The sequence below is a fragment of the Trachypithecus francoisi genome, unplaced genomic scaffold, assembly GCF_009764315.1.
Source record: "Trachypithecus francoisi isolate TF-2019V2 unplaced genomic scaffold, Tfra_2.0 Lachesis_group12, whole genome shotgun sequence".
NCBI lineage: Eukaryota > Metazoa > Chordata > Mammalia > Primates > Cercopithecidae > Trachypithecus > Trachypithecus francoisi.
The window spans coordinates 91,358,147-91,383,764 of record NW_022681457.1 but is presented as its reverse complement, the minus strand read 5'-3'; the positions used below and the strand labels follow the sequence as shown (position 1 = coordinate 91,383,764).

The 25,618-nt window shown below is 42.0% G+C and overlaps 1 protein-coding gene across 5 annotated transcripts in view; it reads right to left on the bottom strand.

Moving 5' to 3' along the window:
• Nucleotides 1-25,618, bottom strand: part of PHC2 (polyhomeotic homolog 2) — a 114,249-nt gene that overhangs the window by 63,388 nt on the left and 25,243 nt on the right. For 2 of the 5 annotated variants that reach the window (XM_033227200.1, XM_033227201.1), the window contains exon 1: nt 7,727-7,859. The exons of the other annotated variants lie outside the window; for them this stretch is intronic. The gene's annotated coding sequence lies outside the window, so the exon portion shown is untranslated. Of the gene's footprint in view, nt 1-7,726; nt 7,860-25,618 lie in introns of those variants that run through there. 5 annotated transcript variants of the gene reach the window in all.

Sequence of the window (25,618 nt, the reverse complement as noted above, 5' to 3'; positions counted from 1 at the left end):
GTAAATTTTGATTTGGGAATGGAGTGGGAGGGGAAAATGAAAGATGAGTGGGGTGTTGGAGCAATGGGTATGGGACTGTGGTCACTGCAAAGAGCAGATGTAGATGGTCCTGGCCGGAAGGCCGGGACTAGACCCAGCCATACGTTGACTAGGTGGGAGCTAGGCAGCAGCATTATGTGGAGATGGTAATACCTCACCCCGACCTCCCAGAGCTTCTGGAAAATTAAACAACATAGATAGGAGAAAGCATTTCAGAAATAAAAATCACAAACGCAAAGTATCGTGAGAGAGGGTTTAGAAAAGGAGAGAGACGTTCTACTCCATAAAAATGAGCAAACATTGCCAGGGCAGGGTTTACATACAGGAATGCAACCCTGGCCAAGTTACTTAACCTCTCTGCGCCTCATTTGCCTCTTCTGTAAAATGGACAAGAGTGCAGACTTCATTGGTTTTAAATAATAGGTAAAACAATGCATTTAAAACATCCAGCACAGCTTAAGCATGGATTACAAAGAGAATATATTAAAGTAGGATAGAAGGTGACATTTTTTCCCTCAGAGAAAAAAGATACTATAATTTCCTTCAATAAACTCAGTTAGATTTTGAGACCAGCTAGTCTCGGGTTATATTTTGAGCCCTACTAGTCTCAGGCCCTGTGGGCAATAGAGACCTGTAATAAGATCACTCTCCAAGCCAGTTATAGTCAGCACAGTGTTCTCAGTTCTAGTTACTTTCTTGCATCTAGTAACAGAGTAAATTTTTTTTTTTTTTTTTTTTTGAGACAGAGTCTCGTTGTGTCGCCCAGGCTGGAGTGCAGTGGCATGATCTCGGCTCACTGCAACCTGTCTTCCAGGTTCATGCAATTCTCCTGCCTCAGCCTCCTGAGTAGCTGGGATTACAGGCCTGCACCACCACATCCAGCTAATTTTTGTACTTTTAGTAGAGACGGCGTTTCGCTATGTTGGCCAGGCTGGTTTTGAACTCCTGGCCTCAGGTGATCCGCCTGCCTCGGCCTCCCAAAGTGCTGGGATTACAGGCGTGAGCCACTGCTCCGGGCCCAGAGTAAATTTTTTTTATGCTATAATCTCAGTCAGCTCTTCCTTGTTTAGCCTTCATAATGGTATGCATTTTGGGGATTTGTACATAGAAATCTCAGTAGCCAAGGCCACAAAAAAGACTGCTATAAAAAAAAAGACCCCTGGCCAGGTGTGGTGGCTCACGCTTGTAATCTCAGCATTTTGGGAGGCCAAGGCGGGCGGATCATGAGGTCAGGAGTTCAAGACCAGCCTGGCCAACATAGTGAAACCCCGTCTCTACTAAAAATACAAAAATTAGCCAGCTGTGGTAGCAGGCACCTGTAATCATCGCAGCTACTCATGAGGCTGACGCAGGAAAATCGCTTGAACCCAGGAGGCGGAGGTTGCAGTAAGCCGAGACTGTGCCATTGTACTCCAGCCTGGGTGACAGAGTGGGACTCTTTCTCAAAAAAAAAAAAAAAGACCTCTACAAAAATCTCTCCAAGCTGGGTGTGGTGATGCACACCTGTAATCCCTGCTATCCAAACTGAGATGGGAAGACTGTTTGAGCACAGGAGTTCACGACAGCCAGGGCAACATAGTGAGAACTCATCTTAAAAACAAAATCTCTCCACACTAAATCTCCCCACGGAGCACACACACACAGCACAGACACTCAAAGTGTACATATTAAAAGCACACAGCACACATACAACAGGCACACATGGTGCACATAGCACGCACACAGCATACAGTGCACACACACAGTGCACACACACACAAAGTGCACATAGCACATACACAAAGCACACAGCAGTGTACACACACATCACACACAGTGTGCACACACACACCCTGCACACATACAAAGCACACACACAGCACACGCAGCACACACGCGCATGTGCACATACACATACACACGGCTGCTATTTCTAGAGCTGGCCACTTTCTGCTGCTCCTGCTCAGCCTTGAACTGACGTGATGGTGAAACCGTAGTACGCTGGCCATTCTGCCACTGCTACGTCCTGACAAGTATGACTAGGCCAACACAGGGATCATGGGAAATGGCTAATTCTCAGGCTTTCAGAATAAAGTTCAAGGGCCTAAACACTTACCTAGAAATTTTTTACTGACCTTTTTCTCTTCTTCCACCCCTGAAATTGGGCCGTATCTTAGCCCTACCAGTGGCCCTAGAGGTACCACTTAATTGTGACACTGGGGTCAAGGATTTTGCTGACTTTCATGAACACTAGCGTTGAGAGTGCCCTAGAGAAGCAGTGACTGTACTGGGTGCCCTGTTTTCATGTGAAGATCTGAGCATGCTCCCCCTAGAGCTTCTTCCAAGGATACAGCCTGCCTCCCTTGGAGTTTCCCTTTACATCCCCTATAAGGAGACGAAGGGAATGGGGCTTTAAGCACTTTGATATATTCTGAAGAGAGACTGCCAGGCATAGATGGGGTGTCTCCCATCACAAGGGCCTTAATTAGGTATGTAGATGGTCTTTTATCCATTAGGAGGCCAGTGTTCTTAGGCCAGCCACTGGTAAGTGATAATAATTCTTGCCATTTATTGCTCACTCAGGGACATGATCTCATTTATTCCTCACAACCACTCTCTGGTACAGAGATTACTTCCTCATTTTTCTCACAAGACAATTGAGGTTCATAGAGGCCCTGTAACTTATCGGAGCCCCAGAGCTAGCAAATGGCAGGTGTAGGATTGGAAACAAAGGTTTCAAAGTCCATGCACAAGAGGCAGAATTACTCATGCTTATTCCAGTCCAGGCCTCTGTGGTCCAGTCAGATCTTACGAAGTTCAGTTGGCTCCCATAGCCTTCCGTTTACTAGCCTGTCTCACAAGAGTCATCTCCCGCTGCAGCGTCAGTCTAAGGCAAACGTGTCAACTAGAACTCTCTCGGGCCCTGCCTGGTATCCCCGAAATCACACTCTGAGTAATAATTGGGGCATGTCTAACATTTGTAGGCCTTTCCTGTTCATAAGTATTTCAACATATATTATCTACACATAAGGCTGGTCCTGTTAGCAATGTTTACAAAATCATTTGCAATTATTTAATTGAAAAGTAATACAAAACAAAAACAACTGTCCCACAGGAGAGAGGGGATAGAGAATGCCCACCTTTCCTGAATGCCCACCACATGCTGGGCATAGGCTCAGGGAGGCATCATAATTTATAAGAAAGAGGAGGAACTTCATAGTTGGAGAAAACTGTCTCGATTCCTGTCTCTGCCTCAGCTAGAAGACCTGAGACAGGTTACTTAACCTCTACAGGCCTTGGTTTCCTCATCTGTGAAACAGTGCTGATGACAGCAATTTTATTTTATTATTATTATTTTTTTGAGATGGAGTTTTGCTCTTGCTGTCCGGGTTAGAGTGCAATGGTGTGATCTTGGCTCACTGCAACCTCCGCCTCCTGGGTTCAAGCGATTCTCCTGCCTCAGCCTCACAAGTAGCTGGGATTACAGGCATGCGCCACCATGCCCAGCTAATTTTTTGCCTTTTTAATAGAGACAGAGTTTCACCACGTTGGCCAGGCTGGTCTCGGGCTCCTGACCTCAGGTGATCCACCCGCCTCAGCCTCCCAAAGTGCTGGGATTACAGGCATGAGCCAGTGCGCCCGGCCCAATGACAGCAATTATGAAGAGGTATTGGGAAAACTAAATAAGAAAATGCAAGCACCTAAAAGATACATAGAAAGAAAGCACCTAGCACCATGTGCAGCACGGATGGGCATCATTCAATCATGATCAACTCTCCTCTGCCTGATTAATCCTTCCAGCATTGCTTTAGAGCAGTGACTACATGAGGCAACAGGTTCTGAGAGGTAAAGTAACTTTTCTAAGATCATAAAACTATGAAGTGGCATAAACCAACAGAGTCTGAATCTGGAGCTCATGTCCAGGTTGTAATGTGGGAGTGCCTTGAATGTGGAGAAGGGAAGATTCTCAAACATGGGCTTTTAATCCCTTACAATTTTTGACTACACTCTTAGTCCTGGCTTGGGCATAAACTTTCCACCAGGCTCCCAAAAGCCCAGGTCCTCTCAAGTCCAAGAAATGTTCTTGTTAATAAATAAATAAACCCTCTTCTACAGATGAAGCTGGAAGAAGTGACAACCAGGACAGACGTAAGCCACGGGTTGTGCATGCAGTGGGTGTGTGGCAGGGTGTGGGGGGAGCGAGAGAGACTAGAAGCTAGCTGGTGATTGCTATTACTAGATTCAATCCCCCACGCAACTCCAAGCTCTGTGCAGTAAAAGCATTTTAGAAATCCAGAGTAGTGAACGTTCAATACACATTATTCCTGGGGATATTGTTCATGAAATGCTTCATCAGTTCTCAGGCTGTTTGGATTAATCTGAAGCCTACATTACATTATAAACAGAAGTATAACTTGAACTCCTAGCTTTCTTTCTCCACTCCTTTCCTCCATCTTCTTTGGGAGAGTTTCCTTTTGAAGGCCTCGTTGCTTTGGCCTAGCCACCACTTAGAGGGTTCAGCCCTTCCCAGGACACTTCCTCCTGCTTGCTTCTGCCCTGGCAACTTGTCCTGGCAGCTGTTTCATAGCTCTGGAATCACAAAGCAATTCCAGAGTCCCCTGGGCCTAGCTCTGGGGCCTCCTTACTCTCATTTGCCCCAAATAATAGCCTTTAATTGCTATTAACATTCATTTCAAGCAGAAACATAGCATGCACATCTGTGGTCAGCCTGTGATCTACTGTGACCACCGATCTTTTGTTTCCTGCCATATTTGGAATGTTCTATTCCATTTTATACTCATAAGTTTGCCTTTCCTCTGTTAACATACATCTTGGCTTTTAGCTTCTTGTATTTCTAACCTGTTCCCTATTTGCAGGGGAAAGCTATCTAAATTTTCCCTTATCCAAATAGGCTCCCCTCAACCTCCCATTCTTTCCAGTCAAGCATAACTCTACCCTACTTCTTTTATCATATTTATAAAATGTAGGTGGCTAATTTTGAAATCAAAGTATGCAGAACTAGGACTACAGGGTGGAAATTATAAGAAGATAGATTTCAACTGAATAGAAAAAAAGTGCTTCCTAACAACTGGAGCTGTTTAAAAAGTAGAGTGGGGCTGGCTGTGAGGAAGCAAGTTCCTAGTCGGTGGAGGTGTTGAAGCAGAGGCTGGGCAACCACGGGGCAGGTGGAATTCGTGCAGCATCACCACTAGAGGCTCTTTTAACCATGGTAGTATATAATTACATGAACACTTTTTACTGGACATCAGAAATCCACCTGAAATTTTAAGCTTTTTGCTTATTTTTAATTTATCCATTTATGGACTTTTTCAATACTAATCTTGTTTTTCAAGCTGCAGGGCAGCTCCCAACTACTTTTCACCATTTTAGTTACTGGAGTAAATTCCATTAGTATGAACTTCTGGATACCCATCATCTACTTAAGGTGGAGAAAAACATTGTTCTTATTTTAAGGATAGGACAGCCACAAAGTGGTCAAATATAAAAGTCCATCTCTTTTGGATTCCCACAACACTTGTCAGCTGTCCAACCACCACCATCCGCCCCTTCCCATATTTACTGAACAATTACTATATGTTTGGGACTGAATGCAATACAAACATGACTCAGATATTGACTCTGTTTTTAAGAAGTTAACAGTTTAAGAGGAAACATAAGAAAAGTACATAAATAAATATAACAGGAGTCAGCATTTTTTTTTCTCTGTAAAGTATCTAGTTAGGCCTTGTAGAGTATCTAGGTTAGGCCTGGTGGACCACATATGGTCTCTGCTGCATATTCTTCTTCAGTTCCTCACCCCCTTCAACCATTAAACAAATGCAAATACTATTCTTAGTTTGAGGGCCTTACATAAACACGCTGTGGCCTGGATTTGGCCCTTAGTTTGTGCACTCCTGAAATGCAGTCAGCTGTCAAGTGATAACTTTCACTTGCATCAGCTAAAGTTTCATGTGGGGTGGATCTTTAAAGACGGGTTTGATTGGGACTTTGGAAACAGGGAGGGGGCTTTCTAAGTGGAATGAGATCATGCTCATCACACATTGTCCCATCTTTTCTATTCTTAGAGCAGAGATTTTCAGAGTGAGATCTTACTAAAAATGCAAATTTTCAGGTCCACAGTGGTTCTCAGACTTGAACATATATCAAAATCACCTGGAGGGTTTGTTAAAACAGATTGCTGGGCCCCACCCATCCCCTGACTTCTGAGGCTGCTGGTACCGGGACCACACTTTGAGAACCACTGTCTTGGAGAATGGTGGGGAAGCAGAAGTGAAAGACAGACTGTTCTCTATTTTAATGTTTGAGAACTAAAAGGTAATGAAAGTCACCACTGGAGACAGAAGAGGAAGATGATCTGCACTTCAAGTCCTAAAGGCTTTGCAGGGCATCAAGTTCATTCCATTTAGAACATGTACTCAGAAAAGGGATTTGAGCCACTGTACGTTAATGATGACTTTTTTCCTTCAGGGCAGGAGCTTTGAGCCTTGTTAGGCTCACCCATTGGAGACAGCAAATCGCTGTAGGGGACTGCATGCTTGGAAAGATCTTTTCTTCTGATTCTTGGTTATTGGCACATACTCTGTCTTGCTTCTGATACATTTGCATATTTTTTACCACTCCTACAAAATGGTCCCCTCTGCATCATGCCTAATAGTATTCCCTTTGATCGGAAAAAAAAAAAAAAAAAAGGCAATGCTCCTATCATTTAAATTAAATAGCTTCCAAAAATTCAGATGTGATGCTCAAAGAGGTTGAGCTGAGGAGACAGAAGAAGGGAAAGACAAGCCAGAGAGAGTACACAGAGGAATCTCAGAGGAGGCGATGGGTAACCAGACACACAAGGAGTCGTTAATCTGGCAGACAATGAATGGCAAAAGGCAATTAACTTGGCTGGGGTTGTAGCAAGCCAATGAAGTATGCTGTATTGCAACTGAGGCTCTAGTGTAAGGGCAGGGTCATTGCTAGGGTACTCAAAAGGAAGGCAAGATAAGGGAGGTTAGAGGCGAGAAAGCCACCTGGGGCTAGCACAGAGGGAAAGGAAAGTGCTCAGGGTCTCATGGATATTCATTGCCCAGTGGAAGCATCCAGGTGTGGCGTGTACTTGTCAGGGCTCTGCACACTGTTATTCAGGACACAATCTTGAAAATGAACTAGGTGCTTCAGCTGTGTGCACACATGCGTGCACACACACACACACACATGCACATACACAAATGCTCTCTTTAGACTGCTGCCTCTTCATCCACCTGTCTAGTCTATGAGGTTCTAACATGAGGACCACATGCTAAACACTGGCGGAGTCATAAGAGACACAGTTCTAAACTTCAGTTTATGGGCTTCCTTTCCTATCCTAAAGCATGCTTGTTTTTTCTGTCACGCCTCATTCACATGCGCATTCTCATGTTCTGTTCCTTGCAGGTGCTCTACGGCCATACTAATGGATTCTTACCTGCCTATATACATTCTCCAGACACACTCATTTATTCACTTCACTAGAGTCATTCCCACATATTAAATATTACCTCTTGCTTCTAAAAAGCACTTCAAATCTAAAAGTTGCTTCTATTATAGCTCCTGTTCCTGCTGTCTGCAGGGCCCTCCTAGCTTTGCCATTGTTATAAAAAAGAAAATGTACCAATATTGGTTTGACTGAGTAAAGAGCCCAACCCAAAGCAGATTGTCCTACCGTGGGATGCAGGTTTGTGGCTGTGGTGTCCCCGCCTTCAAGATCATCCCATTTATCTGTCTTTGTTCCACTCCCTCTCTCTTCCTGCACAACACTGCAATCACACACATACTCCGTGTTGGGGGAAAAAAAAAAAAGGACAGCCTAATTTCCTGATGATTATGTTGTTACCTAGCAACAGCCAATCAGAGGCTGGGCTTTTTGCCTGCAGTATTTCATGCAAATAGTTTGGAGAAATTGCAGGGTAACCCAGGCTGCTTAGTCTGTCTTCTCAGGGGACACATTACAGAATAAACCAACCCAAAAGGGGATTATTGAAGCCAGGCACATGCTTCAGATAGCAGGCCATCTGATCTCTTCCCTTGTCCCCTCTATCCTGTACCCCCTTACAAAAGCATGAGAGTTCCACAGACAGACACTCAGGGAGGCCATAAACTTGAAAAGAAGCTCCTTAGCAGCCATCATTCTCCCTGGATCTTTGTTAGTTATCACTGATAACTGGCGCCCAGAGCAACCTCGAATACTCTGAAAACCCTACCTTCCTAGGAAGGCAAATAATGCATGCTGCATGCTCAGTAGTTGTCTGGGAGGGTGTGAAGGAGAATCCTCAGCCTTCCTGTTTAGAAATGAGCTAAAGCCTGGCACTTCTACCCTGATTTAGAAGCCTCATCTGCACGCCCATGCTGGCCTCAAGTGCATTCTTCCTGGTGCTGCCTGGAAAATCCTCATTTAAATGGTTGAACAAAACAATGAGAGAAGCCACATCACTTATAAGACCTTTTTTTTTTTTTTTCCCAACAAGTTCTGAGTATTTGATGTAAATCTTGTCAGGAGCCACACACACCAACTTTCTGTGCTCAGGGACCAGTGCAGTCTGTGTGGACCAGAACCATATGAAGTGGACTGAGAAGACAGTCTCCGAGCCTGTCTCCTCAGAGTGAGCAGGCCAGGCTTCGGAAGGTAGGTTGCTTTTACTGTCATTGTTGTTATTGACTCGATGCTCAGTAATCCAGAGCCAATGAAGGCAAGAATAAACTATGACCTCAGCTGCTGCACAGCTCTTCACTGTTCTCTTAATACCAACTCTACCTAGCAGTCTTGCAAAGATGTGTTGTGGGTTACATGGGGACAATGAAGAGATGGATCAGCCCATGTCACCATCAGGAATGGAAAACCAATTCAAAATCCCTAGCCTACTGATTTGGAGTTTTACATACTTGTAAGACAAGAGGTAATTATACTCTAATCGTTACAGGAAGTGGTAACAGCTCTCCAACCTCTGACATTCACGGCCTCACATCCAGAGCCATATTATGAAACCAAAGAAAAGAACCGTCAATCTGCCTTCGTTCAGAAAGGCAGAGTTAAGGAATCTCACGTATCCTGGGGATTGGGGAGGGCAATTGATAACTCTATTGCCACTCCTGTCCTATAGTAAATTTCAGAAAATTTTTGAGTCAGGTGCTTTTATCCTCATAGCCTTGGAATACCTAATAGAAACCACATTTTACAGAAAAGGACACTGATGAGTAACTTGCTCAAACTTATACAGTTACAAAGTGGCAAAACTGGGATTAAAAAGCAGATCTTTTGACTCATGTGGACTCTGATGTCCAAATAATCCAAAAACATCAACAAGTCTTTATAGCAGCAAAAGAAAAAAAAAAAAAAAACAGTAAAGGAAAAACGGGAACAGCAACAGAAAGCCAGTTTTCAAAGTAAAAAAAAAAAAAAACAAAAAAAAGTCAAGTCAACGTTTTGCACTTATCATAGGCACCAAAAGGTCTTTAAACTAGGGTTAAATGTTAAACCTTCAGTGACTCTCTCCTCTAGCTGCAAATCAGAACCACAGCAGTGCATGTCGGAAACACCAGTGCCTGGGCCCCACTCCTGATCAAGTAATTAACTAAGAATCTTTTGGTAGGGGGAGCAGAGAGGCAATGTTTTTATTTTATTATTATTTTTTTGAGACAAGGTCTCACTCTGTCACCCAGGCTGGAATACAGTGGTACAACTGTGGTATAATTATGGCTCACTGCAGCCTGGAACTCCTAGGCTCAAGTGATTCTCCTGCCTCAGCCTCCGAAGTACAGGCACACACCACTGCACCTGGCTAATTTTTAAATTTTTTTGTAGAGATGGTATTTTGCTTTCCTGACCAGGCTGGTCTTGAACTACTGGATTCAAGTGGTTTTTCTGCCTTGGCCTCCCAAAGTGTTGGGATTATAGGCATGAGCCATCATGCCCAGCTGAAACAGCATTTTTAAACCACTTTCCAGGAATAGCACAACCACTTTGGAAATCAGTCTGGCAATTTCTTAGAAAACTAAACATTAATCTACCCTATAACCCAGAAATTCCATCCTTAGGAATTCACGCAAGCAAAATGAAAACATATGTTCATAAAAAGTCTTGTACAAATACGTTCATAGCAGCTTTATTCATAATGGCCCCCAAATCTGTGGTATATCCACACAATGGAATGCTATTCATCAATAAACAGAAATAAAATATTAATATGTGCAACAACATGGATGAATTTAAAAATACTATGCTGAATAAAAGAAGCCTTATACAAGGGTACATACTATATGGTTCTACTTATATGGAGTTCTCAGAATAAAGTTAATCTATGATAGAAAAAAATCAGAGCAGTGGTTGCCTCTGTGGGGTAAGGGGTGGGGAATGGCAGGGAAGGGGGAAGAGGGAATTTCTGGGGTGATGTTGATAGGGATTTGTACTACATCAATGTATGCCTCTATCAAAATTTACAGAATAGCGTTCTTCAAATTTGTGCATTTTGTTGTATATACATTTTACCTTAAGAGAAAAATAAATAAATAAATAAATATTGAACTCTAGTTAATGATATACATACTGAAGTGTTTAGGACTGAAGTATCCTGATGCCTGCAATTTATTGTGAAATGCATTAAGAAAAGATGAAGTGATGATGGATAGGGGGATGGACAGTTGGACAGATATGTGATAAGGCAAGTATGGTAAAATGTTAATTGTAGAATCGGGATAGGATACATGTGACATTCACTGTATACTTATTTCGACTTTTTGGTATGTTCAGAACTTTTCATAAGAAAACTCGGGGACAAATTACCAGTGATTCCAATGAGCAGACATCGGGGTAAAAGACAAATTTCGATGATCTTAGTTGAAAAGTGTGAAATGGATACTACGGCGCCCCTAAATCTCCAGAGATAATTGCAATCACACCTCTCCCCTCTCCTTCAAAGTATCTGAAACACTGGAATAAATGTCCAGATTGAAACAAGACTTCCTAGTACTAGGCTAAATCATACAGAAACTCTATGGCCTACTTCTCACTGGACTTATGTAGGACACATCATTTAACATATGGCCTCGTGGGACAAAATATTTGAAATTAGGACAGTTGTGGAAATTTTGGGCAATATGGTATCTATAATGCTTTAGAATTAAAAAACCTTAAACCAACCTCAGTAGGTGTGACAGTAAAGGATGAATTCACCACTCAGTCTATGGCTTAAGAGCCCCTATTTAGCCCCTGCTTCTCCTCCAGGGTTTGTATCCCTAGTCTTCTCAGAGCCTGTTGTTTTCTGTAGCTCCGTTTCCCCATGGTGGGCCACAGATCCACAGGGCTAATGCAGGACCAGGTATTTGGAGAGTGAGAAGCTGGCATGTGGTACCTCAAAGGATCTGAATGGACAGTTGATTTTAATGGGGTGCAGAAGGGTGAGGGGAGGGGTAAAAGGGGAAATAATGCAGTCAAGTGCAATCTGGGGCCCTTATTCCCCGAGATGCCCCATTTATTCTGCATAATTGCTTCATTTCCACTGCCAGTGCATCTCAGAATGAATTTCATTACCATTGCCTTGGATATCATATTGATTACCAGTTTCATCGATCGCTATCTTGCTAATTAGCATATAAATTAGCCATTTGGGGGAGGCATTAGGCAAAATTGAATTTTCTCCTTAATCTTCTTTCAGAAGGTAAATGAAAATGGATGTGGCCTGTTAAAGCCCATGGCCTTCCTCTGACACAATCTAAGTGCTGTTCACAGTCAAGGAACCCTCTCATATGGGGAGAGAGCGGCTTGTGGAAGAAGACTTCCTGCCCCATAACTGATAGAGCTGTGGTCAGAATCCTTGAAGAGTTTTCACAAAAATTTGAGATAGAAGATTTGCAAGCTGAGATGCATATCTTTGGAGGAGACACTGTGGGCTGATGGACAGCAGTGTCCGCCTCCCACGCAGACACCAGAGGAGGCCCCATAGTACAGCACTTCCTGCGGTGTTCACTTTCAAGGCTGAAATGGAGAATGCCACTCGCTCTTTGGTTTAGTGTTAACACGAGACGTCTAGAATCAGATGGTCTGTGGGAAGGCCTGCTCTGCCTCTTACCAGCTGTGTGATCTTGAGCACGTTCACCTCTCTAAGCCTTAGTTTTCTCATCTGTGAAATGGGGATAATCACAACACCTACTTCACTAAGTAGCTGGGAGGATTAAGAGAGGAACCATATATTCAGAGCATTCAGCACAGGGTCTGGCAGCAGCACCATCACCAGGCACCAGAGGCCAAATAAAAATCTTAGGAAATTGAATGCCAGGGTTCTCCAGAGGGAGCTGCTCAGCTCTGAAATAAACATTACCAGGTGCTTAGTCTTGGGAACAGGTCCCAGACCAGCAGTTGAGGGCCACTTCTTGAGTCTTTGGAGCATGTTGAAAATGCAGAATCTTGGGCCCCACCCCAGATCTGCTGAATCTGTATCTGCATTGTAACGAGATCGCCTGGGTCACTCACATGCACATTAAAGCTTAAGAGAAATTGTTTTGAGCCATCCTTTTTTTTTTTTTTTTTTTTTTTTTTGAGACAGAGTCTTGCTGTGTCGCCCAGGCTGGACTGCAGTGGCGCGCGATCTCGGCTCACTCCAAGCTCCGTCTACCAGGTTCACACCATTCTCCTGCCTCAGCCTCCTGAGTAGCTGGGACTACAGGCGCCTGCCACCACGCCCAGCTAATTTTTTGTATTTTTTAAGTAGAGAAGGGGTTTCACTGTGTTAGCCAGGATGGTCTCGATCTTCTGACCTTGTGATCCACCCAGCTCGGCCTCCCAAAGTACTGGGATTACAGGCATGAGCCACCGCACCTGGCCTTGAGCCATCCTCTTAATTATAATCTTACCCTGTTAGACAAGGAAGGGACTTCGCAGAAAGGTTAAGTAACTTGCTTACAGGCCATCCATGGCAGAGATCAGATGAGGCCTCGGTCCCCTGACTCTGAGACTGGTCCAGATTCAGCCGTGGCCTTCCTGAGTCTGTTCCTCTGGCAGCACGGCAGCTCTGCCTCTTTGTTTGGGGTGGTCTCAGTGGGTGGTTTTGACCCTGCCTCAGGATACATCCACCATGCACGTTGAAAGGAGGAGATATTCCTTTGGAATATTGTTGCGGGTTTTGAAGCCTGGTTACCAGGATGACCTCTGTAGAGAATACTGATGCGACAGAGGAAAATACCCTTGATGACCTCTGCAAACGCTTGCCTGCCCTTTGAACTCAGAATGCTTCAGATAAGTATGCACAAGAAATCGCTGACAGTGATGCCTCCCGGGGAGTAGGGAGAGGCATGCTTTTCACTGTATATTCTTTTGTATCTTTTGGACTTTGTTTCCTGTGCATGAAAAAAATACTTAATTGTTAAATAATATTAACAAGAATGCCTCAGATAGATTGCATCTAAAATCAAGACCCCATCTGGCTCTGCCATTAGATCATCTAGCCCTGCTTATGATAGCACTGCCTTTTGCTTCTCTTTCCTCCTGAAACCTGAAACTGAAAAGCATTGTGGAAAGACTCTGAGGCTGGAGTGCAGATGTAGACTCTGGTCTTGCTTCAGCACTATCAGATTCCTCAGTAGGATGTGAAGTGCTTTGCAACATTTTAAATGACATTAAGTAAGAATAATTATGATTTAAACCCCACCTCTACCCCCACTAAATCACAGCCACAGGAAGGAGAGAACTTTTGTCTAATAGGCTTCCCCTAGATTTGGAATAACCAATCGAAATGGCACTAAGCTTGTTACAAATGTAATATGCATAATCCCATTGTTAAGTACATGTTACTTAATATATAGTTTAGCTGGGAGGATATATACCAAATGTTAATAATGGCTGCTTTGGGTGATAGTGTTACTGCTGATTTTTATTTTCTCATTTGTCCTTTTCTTTATTTTCCAAATGTCTATATATCTTAAAGTATCTAGGCTTGAACACCACCGTATTCTTAGCACAAAACATAAGGGAAAGGATGCTCACTTCCCATCAGAACATTCATTCAGAAGCTGGTAGTGCAGTTGTGCCCACATTGGCCCTCTGCATTGAAGTACCTGCTGAACCAGGGGTTGCAGGCATTCTTGGTTTCCCAAAGCTATATTCTAGTAGATCCAGGGACCTTTTGGCATTTTTTCAGAGCTAGAAAGCACGCACAGATGGGAGGCACTGGTTTCTAGGATGGCTTCACAACAGAGGGCACAGCTGGCTAAAGTCAATTCCTGACTCAGACATTGACCATGAACTGTTCTTGGGGCAAGTCCAGTCGACCTCGATAGCCTCGCTGATTGTTGCTTGGAGAGTAGGTGAAAAAGACATGGTTTCTGCCTACAGGCAGTCTGGTTCCAGAGTTCAAGGACTTTTATAGTATTGGAAGAACAATGAAACTATATACAAGGCAAAATGCAAAAAATTCTACTAGAGATGTACAAAGTGAAGAGTAGAGCAAAGCAGTGTGTGGGGCTGGGGTATTCAGGCCTGAATAGGATCCACCTCTGCGCTGCACTATGAGTGTGACTAGGACAAGGTGCTGTACTACATTGAGTCACCGTTTCCTTGTCTTTAAAGTAGAAATAACAACCCTTGAAGGGACCCTACAAGAAAGAAAGAGGATGTGTGTAAGACTTCTAGAATAGTACTCACACACGGCAGGCACCCTACAAAAGGTGCTGGAAGTATTATTACTTTGGACACTCAGCTCACAAGGGCCACATTATAGTCACATTATCATTATCACTGCCCCCATTTGGAAAAAGTTCTAAGGAGCCACAGATTTATAGATGAATGGATTCCAAAAAGCTCCAAGTTCTTGGCTCCACGTTTTCCTGTCAGATGCCATGTGAACAGGTCAGTCTTCTTATTTGCTAAAACAGACTTAAGCATCTTGCCATTGGAGATGTGCCTAGCATAGAAGGAGACTGCTTAGCCTCTGGACATGTTTTCTTGTTTTCCAGGCCTTCACATAATCTAATGTGTGGCTTATGTTTCAGGACCATGACTCAATCTACTCTTTTGAAATTTCTATAGCAAGGCCCCTCCACCAGTCACTGAATTTGGCAGAGAAGCCCGGTGCTACTAGAGGCACAGGGAACAATCGGAAATAAAGGAATAGAAGTTATAATCCCTGACCCCAAGTGACTTTAGGTAGGAATGCTCAAGAGACTGGCGGGGGCAGTGGAGGTGGGGGAGCTTTAAAATATTTACAAAATAAAATCAAGTGAATATAAGTAATTCACAGTTATATCTAATTTCCATAGAAACTATGTTTCTGGAAATTGATAGGTCAGTATTTTTATTTATAAGGCACTGGGGACTCTTAGAAATCAGTAAGAAAGAAAGATATAACTTAGTAGAAAACAGGCAAAGGATATGAGCAAGTAGTTCATTATTATTTGTAAAAAAATATAAGTGATAAACCTATAAAAGGATGTTTAACCTCATTCATATCTAAAGAGATGCAGGTCAAACTAAGTATAAGATTGGTAAACATTTAGAAATTTGATAATACTGAGGGCTGATGTAAGGTTATATACTTCTTATACTGTTGGTAAGAATGTAATTTGGAATATCTGTTTCAGAGGGCAATTTGGCAACATTTTCAGCTGCATACTCTTTGACCCAACAATTCTGTTTATAGGAGTTTGCACTCAGGGATAACACATCCCCCAAGTTATTTTAAGATCTATGTACAAGGATAATTACCACTGCATTGTTTGTTATAGCAAAAACCTGGAAACAAATCAAGTATTTATCAGTAATGCAGTACTAGGAATAATAATAGCAGCAAAGACAAGAATGAAAATGCTAGCAGTTAACATTTATTAAGCACTTACTATGTGGCAGCCAGGCTCTAATGTCTGACATGAATTATCTCATTTAATCTTCACAACAATTCCATGTCATAGGCATTGCTACTTTGACCTTATTATAAATGTGGAAAATGAGACTCACAGAGGTTAAGATACTGGTCTAAAGTTATATAGAAGGTGTCAGAGCAGGATTCCGGGACAGGCAGTCTGCTTCCAGAACTCAAGCTCTTAACCACTATCACACACATTCATTCATACCCACATCTGTACGTATGCACATAACTGAATACTCTGAAGCAGTTAAAATAGTATAGTAAGTATAAAAGCATAAAAGAGTAAGAATTGTACATGTTGACAGGAAAGATCTCTGAGGTATATTATTAACTGAAAAGATCCATGTTGGAAAAATGTGCTTCAGATAGCTGCCCTTTGTGTTAGTAAAAAAGGAGGTATGTCAGTGCATCATCATCTCATTCTTGTCTACATTAAAAAATAATAAATAGGACGGGCGCGGTGGCTCAAGCCTGTAATCCCAGCACTTTGGGAGGCTGAGACGGGCGGATCACGAGGTCAGGAGATCGAGACCATCCTGGCTAACACGGTGAAACCCCGTCTCTACTAAAAAAAAATACAAAAAATTAGCCGGGCGAGATGGCGGGCGCCTGTAGTCCCAGCTACTCGGGAGGCTGAGGCGAGAGAATGGCGTAAACCCGGGAGGCCGAGCTTGCAGTGAGCTGAGATCTGGCCACTGCACTCCAGCCTGGGCGACAGAGCGAGACTCCGTCTCAAAAAAATAATAATAATAATAATAATAATAAATAAATAAATAAAAGCATTAAAGGAATTGTCTGAAGGTTAACAGATTCCAGTGCAATTATAAATATTTTTGTAATATAAAAATTATATCCATCTTGGGCCAGGCATGGTAGCTCACGTCTGTAATCCTAGCACTTTGGGAGGCCGAGGTGGGCGAATCATAAGGTCAGGAGATCCAGACCATCCTGGCTAACACAGTGAAACTCCATCTCTACTAAAAATACAAAAAATTAGCTGGGTGTGGTGGCGGGCACCTGTTATCCCGGCTACTCAGGAGGCTGAGGCAGGAGAATTGCTTGAACCTGGGAGGTGGAGGTTGCAGTGAACCGAGGTTGCGCCACTGCACTCCAGCCTGGGCAACAGAGCAAGACTCTGCCCCTAAATAAATAAATAATATCCATCTTATTTGTGTGGTGGGGGTGGCAGTGGTGAATGTGTACTTTAATAGTGGTATTCCTAAATGACATTATTTCCTTAGCATAGTGAGAGAACAGGAGTTGAAAGAATGAGGGAGAAATAAAAACTAAATCTAGAACTAGGGTTGGGCTTCAAAAAACTGTTAATGAATCTTGAAGGCCAAGCCCAGTTTTAGATTTATCTTTTATTTTTTTTGGGAAGCCTCCTGAGCCAGAGGAGGCTCAGAGATTCCCTCAGTTCTAGATTTAAAGTGTAACACAGAAATACTGTGGGTCTGTTTATAGAAACGAGTGACTGATTTGTTTATTGAAATAAGTGAGTGATATGATCTCACTTTTTAGAGGCCTTTTGTTTCCTTTTAACCATAAATTACTGCATACTGCTAATTACTTTAGATTTTAAAAATGCCTTTGTAACAACAGGAAAGAGGTAAAGCCATTGGTGATACTGCTTTTTTTTTTTTTTTTTGAGACTGAGTCTCGCTCTGTCGCCCAGGCTGGAGTGCAGTGGCGCGATCTCAGCTCACTGCAAGCTCCGCCTCCTGGGTTTATGCCATTCTCCTGCCTCAGCCTCCCAAGTAGCTGGGACTACAGGTGCCCGCCACCTCGCCCGGCTAGTTTTTTGTATTTTTTAGTAGAGACGGGGTTTCACCGTGTTAGCCAGGATGGTCTCGATCTTCTGACCTCGTGATCCACCTGTCTCGGCCTCCCAAAGTGCTGGGATTACAGGCTTGAGCTACTGCACCCGGCCGGGGATACTGTTAATTGTATCCAAGGATGATCACTTTTTTTTTTGGAGGAAAACTTTCCCAATGGCCACGTGTGGGATGGAACAAAGCTGCAGAAACATAGGAAGAACATGTGCAGATGTCACAGTAGCCGGCTGAGCAGGAGGTCTATAAAGGCTGGGCCATCTGCAGGATGTGGAGTGTGTCAGGAAATGTGGCGTGGGTAATGTGTATCTGCCTGAATGGAGTTTAAGTCATGTCATGGCTCTTCATGCATCTGGCAGCTACTTGTACAATATATATTCTCTCCAATCTTGGGCATCCTGATTGCTACCACTAGGCCCTCATCATAATGTGCCTGAGTAAATGCAACGGCCTTCTAATAGGTTTTCCCTCTTTCTGGTGTCACTTTCCCTCTAACTCATCATTCCCAGCTCCACCAGTTTAATCTTTCTATAACGCTGGTTTTATAGTCCGTTCCCTTAATTAAAGACCTTAATGGTTAACTTTTTAGAAAGGATTCATGCAACTTAGTGTGACAGTCACTGCTCTCTAATTGGCTCCACTTATCCAACATCCCTGTTCATTCATTCAACAATGCGTTGCACATCAACCATGTGCCAGGCACCGTTCTTGACACTAGGGATACAGCAGTGAACAAAACAGACCAAGTCCCTCCCTTGTGGCATTTACATTCTAGTTGGGGGAGACAGAAAATGAGTATCAGGTGTGTTAAATGCGTTGAAGAACAGTAAAGTAGGGCCAAGGGGACAGGGTGCTGGGATGGTAGGAGAGGTTGCTATTATATAGGGTAGTCATCGAATGACTCTCCAGTAAGGAGCCTTGGGGCAGAAACCTGAAAGAAATGAGGGAGTGAGCCATGTAGCTATTTGGGCCAAGTGCATGCCAGGCAAAGAAAAGAAGAGCTGTAAAGGCCCTGAGGTGGGAACATGTTTCGTGTGTTCAAAGAAGAGTAAAGACCCCAGTATGACTAAAGTCAGGTTGAATGGGGTATGGTGCAGATTGCATCATGTGGGCCAGTGATTCTCAACTGAGGGCAGTTTTACCTCCTAAGGGACATTTGGCAATATCTGGAGACATTTTTGATTGTCACAGCTAGGGGTGGCATGCTATAGAAACGAGTAGGTGGAGGTCTATAATGCTGTTAAACATCCTGCAATGCACAGGACACCGCCCCCCGCCCCCCACTCCGACAATAAAGTTAACTGGCCCCAAATGTCAATAGTATCAAGGTTGAGAAACCCTGATGCAGGGTCTTGTGGGCCACTACAGGGACTTCAGCTTTCCTCCATGTGAGATGGAAAGCTGTTAGAGGGTTGGGAGTAAAGGGGTGACATCAACTAACTTCCTTTTTTAAAGTATCACTCTGGATGATACCACATGGAGTATCACAGAGATACACGGAGAAGGAGAAGACGCTGTAGAAGGGAGAGCTGAGGCAGAGACTTGGGAGGCTTTTGCAACAATCTGCGTACTTTATCTAGATAGGCAAGAGAGATGTTAGTTTGAACTAGGGTGCTGTGATAAAGGTAGTAAGAAGTTGTCTGATTCTAAATGTATTTTGAAGATTGAGCTGATAGGATTTGCTGATTTCATCAAAATGGACACTAAGCTTTCTTACACTCCCACCCATAATGTCATGCTCATTCCTGACTTTGTTCTTGCTATTCCCCTTCTCCTGCCCTGGCACGGCTTTTCTTATTTGTGCAAAGTCTATTCAGTCTGGATTTCAAGATTTTAACCAAGAGCCTTCCTTAACCATAGGTCTCTTCTGCAAAGACACCTATAGCTTTTCTAGTCTATACAACCTAACAACCCTCAATATTCTTTTCAAATATGTGATAAGATGCTATACTTTATGGTGAAAACTGAGAGGGTACCTGCTATCACCACTGCATTAATGTTGTAGTGGAAATCCTAGCTATCATAGTAAGGTAAGAAAAAGAATTCGAGTGGATAAAGTAAAAATATAGGGAAAGAAGAAACAAATTGTCATTATTTGCAAATTACATAATTTATATACAAATATATTCTGATTGGATTTACAGTTAAATGATTAGAACTAATAAAAGTTTTACAAATTTCTGGCTACAAAGTCAATATGTAAAAACCAAATGTATTTCTATGTATTAGCAACAAAGAGTTAAAATGAAATTTTGAAAACTACACTGTGGCGGTGGCTCACACCTGCAATCTCAGCTACTTGGGAGGCTGAAGTGGGAGGATCGCTTGAGGCCAGGAGATTGAGACCAGCCTGAGCAGCAAAACAGTACCCTGTCTCTAATGAATTTTTTTTAAGAACTTCAGCTAGGTGTGGTAGCTGACACCTGTTAGTCCCAACTACTTGGGTGGCTGAGGGGTGTGGATTGAGCGAGCCCAGGAATTAGAGGCTGCAGTAAGCTATGCTCACATCTCACATCATTGCACTCCAGCCTATATGGCAGAGTGAGACTCTGTCTCTTAGGAAACAAACAAACAAACAAAAACCTATGCAATAAAAAGGATGAAGTATGGCCCAGCGCAGTGGCTCACGTCTGTAATCCCAGCACTTTGGGAGGCCAAGGCAGGTGGATCACGAGGTCAGGAGATCAAGACCATCCTGGCTAATATGGTGAAACCCCATCTCTACTAAAAATACAAAAAATTAGCCGGGCATGGTGGTGGGCGCCTGTAGTCCCAGCTACTCAGGAGGCTGAGGCAGGAGAATGGCATGAACCCATGAGGCAGAGTTTGCAGTGAGCCGAGACTGTGCCACTGTACTCCAACCTGGGTGACAGAGTGAGACTCTGTCTCAAAAAAGAAAAAAAAAAGAAAGAAAAAAGGATGAAGTATCCAGGAATATAACTAACAAAAGATGCACAAGACACTTATGGGGGAAAATCGTACAAATTTAAAGACACTTTAGAAGACCTAAATAAATGGAGAGATATACTATGTTAATGGTTTAGAAAACTCCGTATTATAGAAATGTTATTTCTTCCCAAATCAATCTATAGATTAAGTGTAATTAAAGAAAATCCCAAAAATGTTTTAAAAGAGGTTTTATAAGTTAATTCTAAAATATATATGGAAATGCAAAAGACCAAGAATAGGTAGATCACTCCTAAAGAAGACAATGAGAATTGCCCTGATATCAAGCTCTACTAGTTAAGAAAGTTTGGCATTAGCACTATCTTTGGGATAGACCCTGTTCTTGACCTCTAACTGTTAGCACCTCTTACCAACTCTGCATTTAGTGGTACCAAATTGGAAGCTTGCAACTGGTCATTGTAGGAGTATTTATACCATGGAAATCAGCAAATACTACAAATCAGGGCTTTTTGTGTATGGGAAAGGAGTGGGAAGAGCTAGTTGCTAAACATTTACCACTTAACGGAACCAAACGGAGGTTCCCAAAATAGACCCACACATTTATGAATACTTGTTACATGACAGATGGGTTTATCAGGTCAGTAGGGAAGGACTGGACATCTCATTAAATAGTATGGGAAAACCAGGCATCCACATAGAAAAATGAAACTAATCTCCCACCTCACAGCAAACCCCCGCCAAGTTAAAGTAGACTAAATAAGAGGAATAGACAAAAATACAAGACTTTTAGAAGAAAATGTAGGAGAAAATAATGACTTTAAGAGTAGGAAAGGATATTTCAAACGAGACAGATAAATTTGACTACATTAAAAGAAAAAATTTATGTTCATCAAAGGCATAATAATAAGCCTTACCCTGAGAAAAAATATTTCTGTCATACATAACAAAAAGAGAATTTGCATCAAAAATATTTTTAAAATACCTGTAACTCAAAAGCAAAAGATAAAACAGAAAAATGGGCATCACACTTGAATTGAATTTTCTCTTTTGTGAAATACTACATGGCCAATAGACATTTAAAAACTTCACTTTATTAATAATCAAGAAAATGCAAACTAAAGCTACAATAGGATAAAATTTCATACTCATGAAATTGGCAACAATTCTAGAGACTGACAATATCAAACACTGGGGAGGATATGGAGCAATGGTAATGTTCATATGGAATGGGTAGGAGTAAAAAATGATTCAATCACTTTAGAAAACAGTTCGGTATTTCACAGTAGAGTTGAACATACCCATACAGTACAGCCTAGCAATTATATTCTTATCTATGTACCTATCTTAGACAAACTCTTGCACATATTCATAAGATGACATGATAATGATGTTCATGGTGGAATTGCTTTTTAAAGCAAAAAACCAAAAAATTGGAAATGACCCAAATATCAAAAGCAGACTGTAAAAGTACATTATAGCATGTTAATTCAATGGAATACTATACAACAATGAAAACGACATACAATCTCAGGTATCAACACAGACAAATCTCAGAAAGATAATGTTGAACAAAAGAAGCAAGACTCAATGAATACAGTATAATTCCATTTATATAGAGTTCAAAACCAGTTAAAACTAAAAAAGTATATTGTAAAAATAACAGTATATTGTTTAGGAAATCACTCATATGTGGTAAAACTATAAAAGAAAAGCAAGGGAAAACTTTTTTGTTGTTGTTTTTTTTGAGATGGAGTCTTGCTTCGTGGCCCAGGCTGGAGTGCAGTGGCGCAACCTTTGCTCACTGCAAGCTCCGCCTCTCAGGTTCACGCCATTCTCCTGACTCAGTCAGCCTCCCAAGTAGCTGGGACTACAGGCACCTGCCACCACGCCCGGCCTTTTTTTTTTTTGTATTTTTAGTAGAGACGGGGTTTCACTGCGTTAGCCAGGATGGTCTTGATCTCCTGACCTCGTGATAAGTCCGCCTCGGCCTCCCAAGTGCTGGGATTACAGGCGTGAGCCACTGTGCCCGGACCACTTCCTTCCTCCCTCCCTCCCTTCCTTCCTTCCTTCCTTCCTTCCTTCCTTCCTTCCTTCCTTTCTTTTGTGAGATGGAGTCTTGCTTTGTCACCAGGCTGGAGTGCAGTGGCGCAATCTTGGCTCACTGTAACTTCCATCTCCCAGGTTCAAGTGATTACCCTGCCTCAGCCTCCCGAGTAGCCAGGATTACAGACGCCCACCACTATGCCCAGCTAATTTTTGTATTTTTAGTAGAGATGGGGTTTCACCGTGTTGGCCAGGATGGTCTTGATCTGTTGACCTTGTGATCCACCAGCCTTGGCCTCCCAAAGTGTTGGGATTACAGGCGTGAGCCACCGCACTTGGTGGGAAAACTTATTACAATATTAAGTGTGATACATCTGGGCAGATGAAGAAGGTAGATGCAAACAGGGAGGAGCATATGGGTGTCTTCTAAAGTTCTGTTTCCTAACTTGGGTTATGGATAAATGTTGTTCACTTTTTTCTTCAAATACTACATATACATTATATATTATTCTGCATAATTATACATTTCACGGTAAAGCAAATGAAAAATCATATCAAATATCTACTCTAACGAAAGGTACTGTGGATGTTAAAACGACTCAGATTCCATCTCCACTCTGCTAAAATTACTTTCACTGAGGTCCAAGACTTCAATGTCACTAAAGGTAATAAACATTTTCAATTCTCATTTTCTTTGGTGTCTCAGCAGCATTCAACACTGCTGACCATTCTTCTCCCTGAAACAGTAAATTCTCTTGGCTTTCATGAAACCATATTCTCCTGACCATTCCTTCTCAGTCTCCTTCAAAGGCTTGTCTCTTACCACCTAACCATTAAATATTGGAGCTCCTTAAGATACATCCACAAAACCCCATTTTTTTCATATGCTGTTCTTTCTCTCTAGACACTCACATCTATGCCTATGGCTTCAGTTACCATCCATACATCAAAGATTTAGATCTCCAGCTCAGACCTCTCCTCTGAGTGACGTATCCCATTATCTTGTCAACACCTCTACTTGGATATTTCAAAATATCTAAATTTTAACCTGTTAAAATTGAAACTCATGATTTCCCTGCAAAACACTTCTCCTAATATTCCTTCTCAGTGAATGGCACTGCCAGTCATCTTTGACAATTTTACTTGATTAAAACAAATAGGCTTTTATTTTTCCTTCTATAGAATAAAATAACTCACTTTCTTTTCTTCCTAGGAAAAGGATGAAAATGAGGAAAATAATTTTGGTGATGACTGTAAATTGAAATAAAATCTTTCAAAAAAAAAAAAAACCCACATCATCTGGTAATTTAGTTTTCCTACATTGAGGTAGCTTAATAAAGTTAGTTCTTTTCCTTCTAATTAAGAGTTTTTCCAAAACATAACAGCAATACTATCTAATTTTCTCTTTCTTTTAATCCCTTTATATATTTTCTTGTGTCTTCTTTCCACTTCACTTTTGCACACAATAGGGTCTTAAATTGTTTCTGATTTTTCTTTATTTCCTGTTTCTACGTTTTTCTTTATTTCCCTCATGGCCCACCTCTCTGTGACTGAATCAGAAGACGGTACTTCAATCAACAAATATTTATCGAGCACTCTGGGATAGAGTGATGAGCAAGATAAGGTTCCTACTCTGATGTGTTTTATATCTGGAGTGGGGAACAAACAATTACGAAGTAAATAGCATGAGCTAATTAAGGAGTTAAAACTGAATGGTATGAAGAATATCAGGTGGCTACCTTAGATTGAGTGGTCAGGAAAGGCCTTTCTGAGGAGGTTATATTTAAATCTGAGACAAAGAGACAGTCATTGCATTACTTTGCATTAGTTGGTAATGAAGACCCTATGAGAGAAACAAACTTGGCATGTTTAATGGCTGTACAGTAGACAAGAGCGAAAACTGTATAAAATGAGATGAATGTACGAATTAGATGAGATAGGGCTTTGTTTACCCAGAGTAAGAAGTTCATTTATTTTAAAAAGTATTCTTTATAATATCTCTAGGATCTGCAGTGATGTCTTCCTTTTCATTCCTGATTTTGGTTGATCTGTGTTTTTCTCTTTTCTCCTCAATCAGTCTTTATAAGGATTTGTAGTCTTTCCTTTTTTCTTTTTCTTTTTTTTTTTTTTTGGAGACAGTCTCGCTTTGTGTTGCCCAGGCTGGAGTACAGTGGTGCAATCTTGGCTTGCTGCAACCTCCACCTCCTGGGTTCAAGCAATTCTTGTGCCTCAGCCTCCCAAGTAGCTGGGACTACAGGTATGCACCACCACGCCTGGCTAATTTTTGTATTTTTAGTAGAGACAGGGTTTTGCCATGTTGGCCAGGTAGGTCTTGAACTCCTAGCCTCAAGTGATCCACCCGCCTCAGCTTCCCAAAGTGCTGAACCACTGCACCCGGCAGTAGTCTTATCAGTCTTTAAAAAGAATCACCTTTTGGCTTTGCATATCCTCTCTGTAAGTGTTTTCTATTTCATTAATTCCTGTACTTTTCTTATTATTTCTTTCCTTCTACTTTCTTCAGATTTAATTTGCTGTTTTTTTCCCTAACTTCTTGAGATAAGTGAATTTAAAGCCATAAATTTTCCTCTAAGCTCAGCTTTATTTTCTGAAAAGTTTATATATAGTATTTTTCATTATCAGTCAGGAATATTTTCTAATTTCTACTGTGATGGATTATATATGTGTACTGCTTAATTTCCAAATATTGGTATTTCCAGTCATCTTTTTCTTGTTGAATGCTAACAATACACTGTGGTCAGACAGCATAATTATGTGTGGTTTTAATCCTATGAAATTGTTGACACTAGCTCTGTGAAACAGTATAGAATCAACTTTTTTTTTTTTTTGAGACAGAGTCTCGCTCTGTCGCCCAGGCTGGAGTGCAGTGGCGCCATTTCAGCTCACTGCAAGCTCCGCCTCCTGGGT